Source organism: Cupressus sempervirens, chromosome 3, assembly GCF_028749045.1.
Source record: "Cupressus sempervirens isolate cs-2001-9-10 chromosome 3, ASM2874904v1, whole genome shotgun sequence".
Lineage (NCBI taxonomy): Eukaryota > Viridiplantae > Streptophyta > Pinopsida > Cupressales > Cupressaceae > Cupressus > Cupressus sempervirens.
Window position 1 is genome coordinate 708,008,331 of NC_143120.1, and position 14,077 is coordinate 708,022,407.

Genomic DNA, 14,077 nt, shown 5'->3' on the forward strand with positions numbered 1-14,077 from the left:
AGGATGTGGCAGAGGAGAGAATTTTGAAGAGCTAGTAGATGAGGCTTGGAAAACAAGGAGATTACTTGGTGGGCTTGTGAGAATTTTTTTAGATCTTCCTTGGAGGTTTCTACCAAAGTGTGGCTCTGGACTAGATAGGGTTTGGATTGGATCTTGAGGGATCTTGCAGAACTACTACTTGTTTTGTATTTGGCCATAACTAAGAAGGCCTTACAACTTGACACATTGCATGTAATCAATTATTTTATGAATAAAGAGTTGTGTTTAGTATCAGATCTTGTATCATTTTTGTTGTGTTTCCACTGTGTGGTTATTTTTGTGGGCCTAGGAGATCTCCTTTGAGGATTATCATGCCTTGCACTATGTCAGGTGGTATCAGAGTGAAGGTTTTCTTGAGCATATAGATAGATCACCAAAGATGAGGCAGTTTACACTAGGACCTAGGGTGAAGATAATCTGGTTGAAGGTTGGGTTAGGTTGATTTGTTCTAGAGAGTTTGTGAAAATCTTGAAAGATGCCTTTGAGACAATTGGACCCTAGGGTGATTAAAGATCTATGTGATGCTATGGAAGTGAAAATGTTAGAGAAGATTAAAGAAGAATTTGGATTTGAGATTACATTAATGAATAGTCATATGATCACTACTAAGATCATGAGTGCTATAGGTGGTGTACCTCGGTATGCAGGTATTGAAGATGGCTATGAGGAAGTTTCTTAAGACTTTGAGATTACTGGATCAAGTGGCAAGGAAAGAACTAATCATGTAGAGACACCTATGGGAAATAGGACTAGTTAGTTTGCTAGATCTTGATCTTAGTTAAAGTTGAAGCATAAGATGGAGGTTTCTAATTTCTTAGGTACTTTGAATCCTTGAGACCTAATTGATTGGATTGGTGAATTGGAAGACTACCTTCTCAAAGTGAGGTTGGCACAGACTAAGCTAAAGGGACATGTTGCTCTTTGGTGGAAAGAGTTGCGAAGAGATAGAGAAGAGGAAGGTGAAATCAAGATCACTAGATGGAGATTGATGGTGACTAAATTGAAGGCTAAGTTCATTCCCATAGATTATGAACTTGAGTTATTTAAGAAGTTGTAGAATTTGAAGTAGAAAGATATGACTGTGAAAGATCATATAGAGGAGTTCTACAAGTTGACTATTCATTCCAAGCACAAAGAGTTGTCTAAAGAAAAGGTAGCTAGATATATTAATGGCTTGAGATTCAAGAATTAGGATGAGGTTGGTATGCTAAATATTTCTTCGATTGAGGATGCTTATCAATATCCTTTAAGAGTAGAAGAAATGTTGAAGAGGAAGAATCAAGTTAGTTCTTGAGGCAACGAGAAGTAGGACTACTCGATAAAGGCTAAATCGAGTGCAGAAGATGAACCAAAACTTGTTGATCAGAAGAGAAGGACAAGTAGAGGTGTGTTTTAGGGTACTTGTTTCAGATGTCATAAAGAAGGACATAGAGCTTATGAATGTCCTAAGTGTTGATCTAAGATCGGTTTTGACTAGTGAGTGTCTATAAACTTAAGTCATTTACTTAGTTCATGCCAAACAAGTAGTATATGCTGAGCATAACATGTATAAGATAGTTCATGTCGAGTCAACAGTGAGTGACGAGTCACTCAAGTGCCAAGCAGACAGTATATGCCAAGTGATTTAGGAGCCAAGCAAGCAGTGCATGCCCAGTCATTTAGATGCTGAGTCACAATATTGGAACTAGTATATGATGAGCATTAGAGACTTCATATGTCGAGTAACATAGTTTTTTCATAGTTTTTTGTATTGGCACAAACTACTATGTAAACCATTTTTGAGCTGACTTACAAATTGAATTATGATATTTTGGTGATAAGGACAAATCTTAAGTTAGAATCCCTATGAATTACATGCATCCAATTAGGTAAAGGGAAGGTTTAAGCGGAAAAATGAATGAATCGTAGCCATTGATTCATACCTAACCCTAAGTCACCTAGGTCTTCTTAAGGAGGACAAACCCTAAACTTCTTATGAGCATGAAAGGGAAAGAATGAATGATCAAGGAGAGTTTTGCATGTGCAAACCAGGACATTCATGGTGACCAAGGTGTTATGTTTTTAAATTGCATTGCAGAAATCAGTTAAAGGAGAAAAGAGGAAGGAAACAGTGAATAGTAGAGAGACATCTAATCAAGAAGGATCAAGAATACATCAATTTAGAGGTGATCTATTATCAAGCAACAAAGTGATAATCGTAGGATCAATGTTGAGACATTCTAATAGGTGAATCAGTTAAATCTCTTAAAAGAGTAGTCCTAACAGGCTGTATTGAAATCCTCTAACAAGGTGCTTACTTTATTGTGAGATAAAGTCCTTTAACAAGGCACACTTTTAACATGGTGTTTAAATTTTACCTTCTCATTGGAGGGTTTTTGGGTAATCATATCTGGTGTCATATATGTGTGAATGCTTATTTATTTACATGATTTAGATGTACATGTTTCACATGGTATTTCAGTTTTCTTATTGAATATATGAGATGAATGTATGGTGAATGTTTTATGGGTCAAAGTTTAAAATACTAATTCACACCCCCCCCCCCCCCCCCCAAGAAGTTTACCTTTCCTATTGTAATTCCAAAAATTGGTATCAGAGCTTTGTTATCTGGAAGAGAAACTTTGCAGCTTTGAGGAAAGATCATGGAAATGGAAGTCTACAAGTTGGGAAAAATTATTGAGAACCAAGAAATTGAAATACAACTTATTCTACATCAACTGAATGAAGCAAGAGAAGACTTAAATAAATATTTAAAGAGAAGGAAGGAAATTTCTATTGAGGAGAATGACACACAATACAGAGAGATGGGCACTACTAAGCTATTTGCAAATGGAGACTCCAATGAATTTGATGCAGCAATTGTAAATCTAATGGAAAAGAACATAACCCAAGCTGAAGAAATCAGAAATCTCAGTTTAGAGTAAGAATCACAAGCCATACTACTGTGTGAGGTGACTGAACACAAAAAGAAAGATATGGAAGAAAAAGCCATGATTGAAGATGATAGAAGAGTTTTGACTAGCAGACTAGAAGATAAATCATCATAGCTAACTAGGATTTCTAACATGCAATTGGACACTTTGGGTCAAATGATGAATGCCAACTATGAATTGAATGTCAAGGACATTGAGATAAAAACATTGAAGTTGTAGAATTAGCAATTGAATAATGACCTAAAAAGGGAAAAGGAATTTGTTGAAAGTTTTAATAAACCTAGTGAAGCCATCAAATACTTTAAGCAATTATTGAGATCCCCTATATCCAACAATGAGACATCTAGACTGGGATACATAAGTACTGAAGAAGGAGAGTCATCCAAAAGTGCTGAAGAAAGGAGTAACAAAAGTAATAATTCCAAACCTACTTGTCATAATTGTGGAAAGAAAAATTTATTTAGGAGCAAGACTGTAAATTAGAATGTTAAGCAAAAGAACATGGGTCACTGTCATAAGTGTAACAAAAAAGGTCATCAAGCACATGAATGCAGAACTAAGACCATGTACACTCAAAGATTTGAAGGATATTGTTATAACTATCAAAAGTATGGACATAGAGCTTTTGAGTGCAGATCCAAACCCATGTGGTCATCAAGCACGCAAACAAAGGTAAACAACAATGGAAACTCTTATAACTGGGATTATAATACAAGGTATAGTTGTCACTATTGTCAAGAGTATGGACATGTTCCTAAGAATTGTATTAGAACACACTTCAAAAGTGACTACAAAAGGTGGCTGAGTCAAACCACATGTTTTAGTTGTTTGAAGATTGGTCACATTAGTCAATATTGTCCGACAAGGTCAAAGGCACCAAGTTGTGAGTTCAATAAAGGAAAAGGCAAGGTAAATGTTGAAAATATCAAAAATGAAATGAACAAGACATGGAAGAAAAAGGAGGATTGCAACACATCAAGTGGAGAAGGGATCACTTCACCCAATCGATCAGGTAATCACACCTCATCTAATTATGCAATCAAGAGGTATGTGGAACTGATATTCAAAAGTTATATCATACATTAGTTCCAAAGAATTTAGTTTTGAAAATATTACATAAACATGAATAAAGATGCAAGGTGTTATTAGGAATCAAAGAAAAATCTTTAAGTTTTTCATGTTAGTGCTGAGCATGAAAAATTTCCTATGACTATCAAGTGAAAAGTTAGAGGATGTCAAGCTAATAGACTAGCTAGTTTTTGGTAAGCTCTTAATGATTTCTAAATGAATGGAAATGCTAGTTGATGCCAAGTGAGCTAGAAATTAGTAGATGTTGAGCTTACAACTGTGTAAGCACTTAGCATTAACTATAGTATCTCAAAAGGGTATTTGATCAATTTTTGCTCATTTAACATCATTTGAAATTGAGAGAGAGCAAGAAGAGCTAGAGGTAATTAGGAAATTCCATCTGAAGCATTTGTAGGAGATCAGAATAGATAATCAACATAATTTCATCAGAATTTGCAAGGTATTTATCATGTGCCGAGCTACACTGTTTCTAATTTCATAAACCCTAGTTTTATATAATGGTTTCTAGTTCTTCAAAGGCAAAAGGTGTAGAGGTAAATGAGGTTTTGAATGTTTAGTTGGTTAGAAATGAAGTAAAATAGCTTGTTTTCAAAGCCACACCAGACATAGCATACAAACAAGATCCCTCCAGTGTGTTATCTATGATACCACTACAAGTTTTAATGATACAGGATGTCAAAAAATGTTATAATTGGAAGATTGGAAGTATTGGTTATTTGGAAATCAGAGATGCATATGAAAAACTTTGTGAAAATGGTGTGTTAAGGGAAGAATTCAAGATTGTAGAAAAGAAAGGGTTGACTCGTGCCCTAGGTTTCTCTAATGTTTTCAAAACTAAATGGATCAAGATTGTTTTGAGTAGGATTCATGATAGTTCAGTGTGGTTAGATAATGGGCCAATTAAAATATCAAAGAGAATAATCCATAGGGTAACAAGGTATCCAACCCTAGATCAGCGAAAGACTATGAGGAGTCAACCCAAAGAAGTTATAGAAAAGAACACATGGGCTGTGTGGAATAAGAGGGGAATGACCATAGACAGCATCACAAATCCTCTAATAGATTTTGCAGTGAGGGTAATTGCACATAAGTTTTATCAATCAAGTAGATTGAATAGTGTACCCTGTATTGTGGTGGATATGGGTTACATGATTGTAAAGAAGGATCTTACATATGATCTTGCCGAGCTATAGCTACAAAAATTGATTGAAAACCTAAGAACAATAAGGAAAAAAAAGAGTGCTTAGTGTAAATTCTTATCTATTTTGATATGTATCTTCTTCTATATTCAGAACACATTTCCTACATTTGGCACTATGGCATGGAAGAAAAATAGGTTTGTTGCAGTTCAAATAGGAGAGTTCATTGAATAATTAAGTGAAAATTTTGAGTCAATAATGACCAATTACATTAAGGACTTCAAGCAATCCTTGAAGAAGAGATTAAGGATTCCAGTATCTTTAGTGGAAAAGCATTATGATGATGTTTGTTTCCTAGTAGATGTTGATCATACATTTGTACAAAAAACAACCCCAAGAGTAAGATGGTTGAGACCATTAGGCTATGAGATTAATGTAGATGAGGCCTCTATAGCAATAACAACATTACTTGCAGAAGAAATAGACAAAGATGCCAAAGCATTTGGTAACTATGAGATGGTCAAGACTAAGATTAATATGGAGTTAAAGACTACCTCTATCATCAACAAGAAGGAGGAACTGGTGAAGAAATTGAAAGCAAAATTTGGTGAAGGTGTCAAGTAGGAAGAGGATGAAGAGGAATAGGATGAAGAGGAAGAAGACACTTAGATTCAAGCACCACTTGAATTGACACAAGGAATGGGTGAAGATCAACAAGAGGAAGAGATAGAAACTGTAGAAGGTGCTGAGGAAGAAGAAGTCAAGGAAGCACCTACTCCTACTAAATAAAAGGAGAGAAAGGCTAAGGCAAAAAAAATGACAAGACCCAAGAAGGTTGCTAAACCAAGCTAGCCCAAACCTACTACACCTACCACAAGGGCTAGTGCACGTGTCACTGTACAAAAGGCTAAAGAGAAAGCCAAACCTACAAAGTAGGAAGGAGGAGCACAAAAAAGACCAAGGAGAAAATACATTGCTCAAGCTGAATCTGATGAGGAAAGAATTGAATGTGATGACAACAGCCAATTCCAAGTGGTGACTCATAATCCATCTTCAGATCTACACAACCTATGTGAGAGTGTTAGAAATAATGTAGATCTATTAGGATTTTCTCACATTGACTTTGAAAATTTGGGAAAATTTGAAAAGAATCAAGTGGAGGAATATGCCATGATGGCTACTTTCAAGAAATCTCCTCTAGAGATTGCCAATTCCATACCTAAAAGCCTATATGAAAGAGTTGAGCAAAAATGGCACTATTGCTTAGATACTAAAAGACAAATTAGAGAAACTACCCTCGCTCAAGTTATGCCTGAACTTAGCAAGGCACAGATAGCTAGAGTCATAAAGAAATATGTTGTTATATTTGTTCCTAAATATAGAGCATTCAACATATTATAGAATAACATAGAAGATGTTGTAAGGAAGACTACATAGATGTGGAAAGTTACATATGGGCAAGCTATAGTCAAAGCAGGAGAACAAGAGCCTAATGAGGTTAAAGATGATGAAGAAGATGAAAATAATGAAGGCATAGTTGAGGGAGATACTGAAATGAATATAGATGACCAGGTAATAGCTGAGAAAGAGCAACAACAAGAATAGAGTGTACAAGATACACAATTGCTGAATGTCAGCCCTAAACAAATAACACATGTGAGTACTAAAACTACCATAGTAAAGGATGTTTCCAATCTCATTGTTCAAAACAGCAATCCCTTAACAGAGGATGACCTTAAAAAGATACTTGATCAATCTACACTACATGCTAAATTGTGTGACAACCCTGTATTAGTGAGTGTAGAAGAAATTCAAAAATCAATGACTAACACTACAAGGGAGGAGGTGAAAACACAAGAACCACCTACAATTATCCCTCAAGTCACTAATGTACAATCTTCAGAGAAAGTACCAGAAGTTACACTAGAAAGGTTGATACAATTGGAGAAGATAAAGTGGAAACTCAAGCCACTATTGAAACACATAGTCAAATAGGTCAAATAGATTATTCTACACCTCCAACACAAGTTCAAGGTGCAATTCAAGGTAATGTGGTAGAAATAGACAAGCCTGAAGAGACTGAGTTAACACCCAAGCCAAAGGAGCTTGTAGTAATTCAAGCACTCGTAACTTTACCAAAATCTGGCACTCCTTCCAGTCACACTCTTCAGAGGCCGATCACAGATGCAACACCTTTTCAATTCTCAGTGCCGAGTACAAGTTCATCAAAGGCAGAAGAGGTAACAACATATGGAGATGTAAGCTTAGATGAAGAAATTGTTTTGCCAAAATATGATTATGCCACAATGACAATTGAGCAGATTGGTATACTTCAAGAAGCCCTAGCTAGAAAGAAACATCAAGAACTACTTAAGAGTGAGCATAGTCCAAGAAGCAAGCTTTTCTTGATATCAAAGACATCTTGGATGCATTCAGTCTACCTACTCTAGATGAAACAAAGCCACTTATTGAACAATTGACACATATAGTGGAAAAGGTAAGTGATGCAGACCTTGATACTAATGCCAAATTATTAGAATGGTCTGAAAAGAAATTTCAAAGTAAAGTGAATGAGAAAATATCAAGTGATATAGCACTTACACAAGTTGCATTGGCAACTAAGATAGACTATGTGAAGAAGGTACTTGAGAACATTTTCTCTCTGTACACCAAACTGTGTAATCTTACACTCTTCACACAAGAAATGAGGAGTCACATTCTGAGCTTGCAAAGTCAAATAAGTTCATCAAGTGCAAAATTTCCCATGACTCCAACTCAAAGTGAGAAGCATTTTAGGACTCTATTGCAAACCTAGAGTCAGTTAGCAGCATTATGTGCAGATGAAGCCAACATAAGGGCCAAACTGACAAGCATCCAAGCTTCATTGACTCCTCGCATGGATATTTTGTACAAGAAAATATGCTATGTAGAAAATCTTATGAAGAAAGACCCCAATCTTTCTACATTAGATGAACTAGTTCACCTTGTTGTCGAGCTGGCCATCCAAATTAAGTCTTTGGAGGTAGCTTGTGACAATTGGGATGCCACTCTTAAGATTATTCTTGAGGTCCATAAATCTTTCTTTGAAAAACACAATATCAGTGTATAACCCGTTGACATCAATGTTAAAAAGGGACAGATTGAAAGCTAAGCAAAGGGGGAGAAAAAGAAATCTAAGCTATGAAAGTGTAAGAGCATGGGGGAGAAAGCAAAGAACAACAAGCACAACAAACAAGTAAAAGAGTATCAGTTGAGGCACATTTACTCAGCGAGAGTAACATTTTGAGTAAAGAACCAAATCTAACAAATCACGGGGAGTTATAAGATTTTGAGGTATAAGTTATTACAAAATTTTGATATTTTGAAATTTTGTATAGAAACCAAATGAGAGTTATGTTATGCTCATAAGAATAAAAGTATTAATGCATGACCAAGGGTTTTTGACACTCATGTCAAAGGAAGAGATTGTTGATCTCATATTGGTTTTGACTAGTGAGTGCTTATACACTTAAGTCATTTACTTAGTTCATGCCGAACAAGTAGTATATGCCAAGAACAACATGTATAAGATAGTTCATGCTGAGTCAATGGTGAGTGCCAAGTCACTCAAGTGTCAAGTAGATAGTATATGCTGAGTGATTCAGGAGTCAAGCAAGCAATGCATGCCAAGTCATTCAAATGTTGAGTCACGGTATTGGAACTAGTATATGTCGAGCATCAAAGGCTTCAGATGTTGAGTAACACAATTTTGTCATAGTTGTTTGTATTGGCACAAACTACTATGTAAACCATTTTTGAGCTGTCATGTCCCCAATTTTTAGGTGACAGTTCGATTTAATTAATTTAATTAATGGTTGTCCAAGGACGACTAATTAATTATTTTAATTAAATAAATAGTTATTAAAAGATAACTTTATATTTAATAAAGTGACTTGGAAAATATTTAATAAAGTCACTTGAGGGATAAGATCAAAAATGTTCTAGAAGTCTCTGGAGAAGGTGGAGAGAAAAGAATAAATAGGCACCCCGGGGCTCCATTTGAATCAGGCAGTTGATTATCTCTCTTTGATTTTCAGATTGTGATTTAATCACAAGTGCATTGTGGAACCTAGGGTTTCTACAATTGTCACAGTTGGCCATTGAGAACGATAACTCTCAATCGGTACGCAATTTTGAGGGTGTGAAATATCATCCGAATTATTGCAGATTGGAGGTGACATTCAGTCATTTCATCAGGGCAATTATCTGTGGCTTAAGGCCAATTTCTGTGGTTCAGATTTAATGCTTCTAGAGACTGATATCAATTTAAATTTGTAAGAAGAGTTTTGAAGATTAAAAAAGATCATTTTCCCAGCCTGAGTGGAGGGTTTGCTACGTAAGGCTGAATGCGACATTGAGAATTGATTGCAAGGCTTGGCAGTTCGTTAGCGGCATCAGTTTGGGATCAGGAAATTCGATATTAATAGCCCTTCATAATCATTGATGGAGCCGGCAATCTCAGCAAGTTAATCGTCTTGAGATAACACCTGACAAACAATTCTTGGCTGCAGCTGGAAATCCAAACATTCGCTTGTTCGAAGTTAATTCAAATAATCCTCAACCTGTGATTAGTTATGATTCCCACACAAACAGCGTTACAGCCGTGGGATTCTAATGTGATGGGAAATGGATGTATTCGGGTTCAGAAGATGGTACTATGAAGATTTGGGATCTGAGAGCTCTAGGTTGCCAGAGAGAATATGAAAGTCGAGCTGCCATGAATACAGTTGTCTTACATCCAAATCAGACTTTGGGTGATTCACGGATAGTGGGAAACAATCCTTAGATACCATTGCGACTCAGCCGACCAGTTCGCCCCTATATCTGGATTTGAGACTGCACGATTTCTGTCGGGAATGGATCTAAATCCGTCAATGTTTTCATCAGCGGGTTGCAGTCATATTTGAAGGAGTGCTCTTGTGGCTCTGAGGATTCATAGGGAAACCTCAGTAGCTTCAAAAATTATCCCAGTTGACATTATATCCGGGTTGGACGTTATTTGAAAAGGGGACAATTATATTACAAACCACACCAGTCTAGCAAGTAATGGTAGGTGGGCAAACTCAATAATATATGCACCATCAGAGTGTGGTGGGCAGATCAAGGAACAAAAAATCCAAATCACCATTACGGGAGTCTCATGGCAGCAGCAATACCAGGTTCTTGATGTTATTCATTTCAATTGGATTATTATATTCAAATTTGTAATAGATCCGTTCTTGAAATAGATTCTCTTGAATACTATTGGCACTACCATTGTCACATTGCAGTCAGCTCACTTGGTGAATTATTTGAGACATTACACTCTTAATCTTTACTAGTTGTCTTCATAGTATGAGATAGGTGTTTTTACAAATTGTCTCAGTTTAGCATTGGTTCTTAGTGACTTTTATAGTAATAGCTTGATTGCTAATTGTTTGACGAAATGTCAAACCCATGAAGTTTAGTATTTTGGTCGGGGTTATTTCAGTACTTGCAAATTATTTGACATAGTACAATATTGGGATTTAGTGACCTTTATAGCTAGGGTCATCTTAGTGGTATCAGAGCTGAAGTATAAAGAGTTTTTTTTTGGTGTTGGAGTAAGCAATAACCTTTCAGGGCCATCTCAGTGGTATCAAAGCAGTTTTCTTGCCATCCTGTGGGGTGAGAACCGAATTACATGAGTGATCAGCACTCTACTTCAACCAAGATGGATAGGTACAGCACAAAGTCTCCAAGGACACAATCTCGGACAAGTAATAGACGCAGTATTCAGAGTCAGAATTGTGGAAAGGAGGACTATTCAGGCATTCAGGATGAGCTCAAAAAAATCAAACATAACATGTCTGAACTGTTGGTTAAGCACCGCCATATGATTGACAGGCTATCCGTCCCAGCTAAGGTGAATAAATCAACTGGATTTCGTTTTGGAAAATCTTCTCGCAAAGCACTAGCTGATACAGTGGGCGATGTTACTGGGAACCTTAATGGGGAGTTCGAGAAACAAGTGTGCAACCAGTTAGAGGCTTCAGTTCGGTCACAGGAAGAAGTGGTGAAGGATATTACGCTGATGGATAGTAACTGTCAACTTGACACTCAAGTTGAGATAGTTGAATACGAGTTTCCCAAAGGTGATGTCTCATGTACTCAGGGTAGTTTGGTTCCGACAAGCAATGATTACAGTGAAGTGAGTTCAGATGATGATGAAGATGTCATTGTGCATGATGATGAGATACTTGGTGAAAATGAGCAGACATCGAGCATTTATGATTTTGCTGACAGAGAGTACCAGGCTCAGTTAGATGCTCCGTCACATGAGGATGAGAATGGCAATACTTCACATGATTTGTCCAGACAGCTGAAGGTAAGCAAAGATAGTATTGTGGCTTCTTTATCTCATCATGACAGGATGCGGGAGATGTTAGAAGAGCACATCCAGATGATTCAGTTACAAGGAAGACATAAGGGAGTTCAGGCTAATTCTTCTTGCTGTGACTTACATGCAATTGGTGAAGGAATGGGAACGATGAAGTTGAGCTATTTGCATCTTCTATTAGACCGTGATCATCTTCTAAGCCTTGCCAAAGACTATTCAGATGCCTTGAGGAGGAAGGAGGAGGAAGTTGTCAAGCTTTCTTGCGAGCTTGAGGACACTCGAGCAACTTTGGCATTACAGGACTGGGAGAGACATGAGAATGAGCATGGCATGGAGCTAAGTTTAATTTCATCTGGTACGTCTAACACTCAACTTTCTACATTTGACGGATCATATATGGTAGCTGATAATGTTACGAGTTCATCTTGCATTCACATCCAGGATACAAGGACAATGGCAGACAGGTATGTGAAGTTAATTGGTATTGGTCACATTACTCAGGTAAGGAGTTTGCTTGAGTTACCAGCTGTTCCTTGTTTACGGATATGGACTCAAGAATGTTTCAGGGGCATTTGGGGTTCAGTTAACTGGAGATCTTTAACACTTAATAGTAGCAATGTTTTTTTGAATGCTATCATGAATTTGATTAGCAGAATATACGATGTTGTCTTCCCTTGTGCCAGCAAAACATCCGATGTTGGTATTAGTTTTTATACACCGGTATTGGGCTTGGTTCATATATGTAGATGACCCTTCTTGCTGAAAGGTGTTGAAGATTTTTCATATTTGCCAGTGTGTACGGATGAGTCCCAGGATCATTTTGGCCTTGATGACATCCAGGAGAATGAAATGGACAGTTTTGAAGACACAGTTTCTTTGTCAGTTTCTTTGGGTACAGAAGAGCTTGACAGCAGTACTACAATTTTTGACAAATTGGATATTGATATGGACCTTGGAGATGATTCACGAGATATGGATGTTAATATTGAGGATACTCCTTTAAGAGCTCCAGAAGAAGATTGTTGGAGACAGTTCAGCCAGAGCCATCGTGTGGTTAGCCAGTTGAAAGTTAGTGAGCGAGACATTTCTATCGCTTGTGAGCATTTTGATACTGCTCGTCAATTGTTGGTTGTTACTGGTTGGGGTTCTTCTATGATGGATGAGTCAAGCAGTGGTTACTTTTCTTTGGCAGAGATTCATGCCTTGCGTGAAGCTATTCGGATTTTGAAGCAGGATTACTTACGATTGGTAGCCGACCGTGATCACCTGGTTGAGTGGGGGAGTACAGCATATGAGGCACTCTTGGATCATGAAGAGGAGGTGAGTGAGCTTTCCCAAGAGCTCATAGCGACTACTGAGGCATTAGAGGACACACAACGAGATCTACAAAAGTCGCAGTTTCAATTGAAGGAGGTGACCGTGGAGTTGGAGCATTTGCGGTCAAAACCAGCCCCAGACCCAGTTCATTTGACTATTGAGGTGGATGATGGTAAGTACACTTCCACAGTTGCTACTAAGGAGCATATTGTTGAGGCTGGCACACATGTCCAGGGTTTGGAAGAAGCTGGTTCTAATGAGTTCGAGATACCGGTAGAGTCAAGTCCCCAGACTGATTCTTCTCAGATAGTTGATAGTATGGTATAGTTGAGTATGCCACCCTTACAGGAGGACCAGTTGTGGTGTAAAGGGGAGTATGTTAATGTTTCCTCATATAATTTTTACTGCACTGAACTGTTCATGGAGTATTTGATGGATAGTGCATGTGCTCATTTGGACTCGCATGAAGTGACAGAAGGTGTTCTCATCCATGATACTAGTGTTATTTGCAGATTGGTTGAGAAGATTATAGGGGTCCTTGCTACTATGCTACCTCACAAGGATCTCGAGGAAGGGTTTGTTGAGCAGAATGCACGAGATCCTATCCAGCCTACAGTCACTCGGAGTCAGAAAATGGAGCCATCTATTGATTCCCAGCTCAGTGATGAAGAGCCAGTAGCAGAATTTGGAGGATCTTACCGGCATTATACGGTAGGGTACGCTCATCACTTTTCTTTTGACACAGAGATAGAAGATTTTATTTCACCCAGATGTAGATTAGCTCCAGTTTCTTATCATCCATTAGGGGATAGATTGGCACCATCTTTTGAAAATAAAATTGGTAGTAGCAAGTTACTCAGCCTGCAACATCGACACACCCAGAGCAGTTTTTTAGAGATTGGATTTGATGGCAATGATTCAGGTACCTATGGTTGTTGTCATATCTACAGTACAGTTGGGTGCAGGTGTCAATTAGATAGGGACTTGAGTTTTGATAAAGTTGATGTTTCAGTTGGCTTAAGTTCCGCAGAACGGTTTCTTCTATCGACATCTAGAGTTGGTTTTCAGATGATTCCATCAGAGTTGTCAGTTGTTTGGATATTGAGCATAGTTTCTCAACTACAGGTATTGATGATTTCTCCACGGGAGTATGATGCGGATTG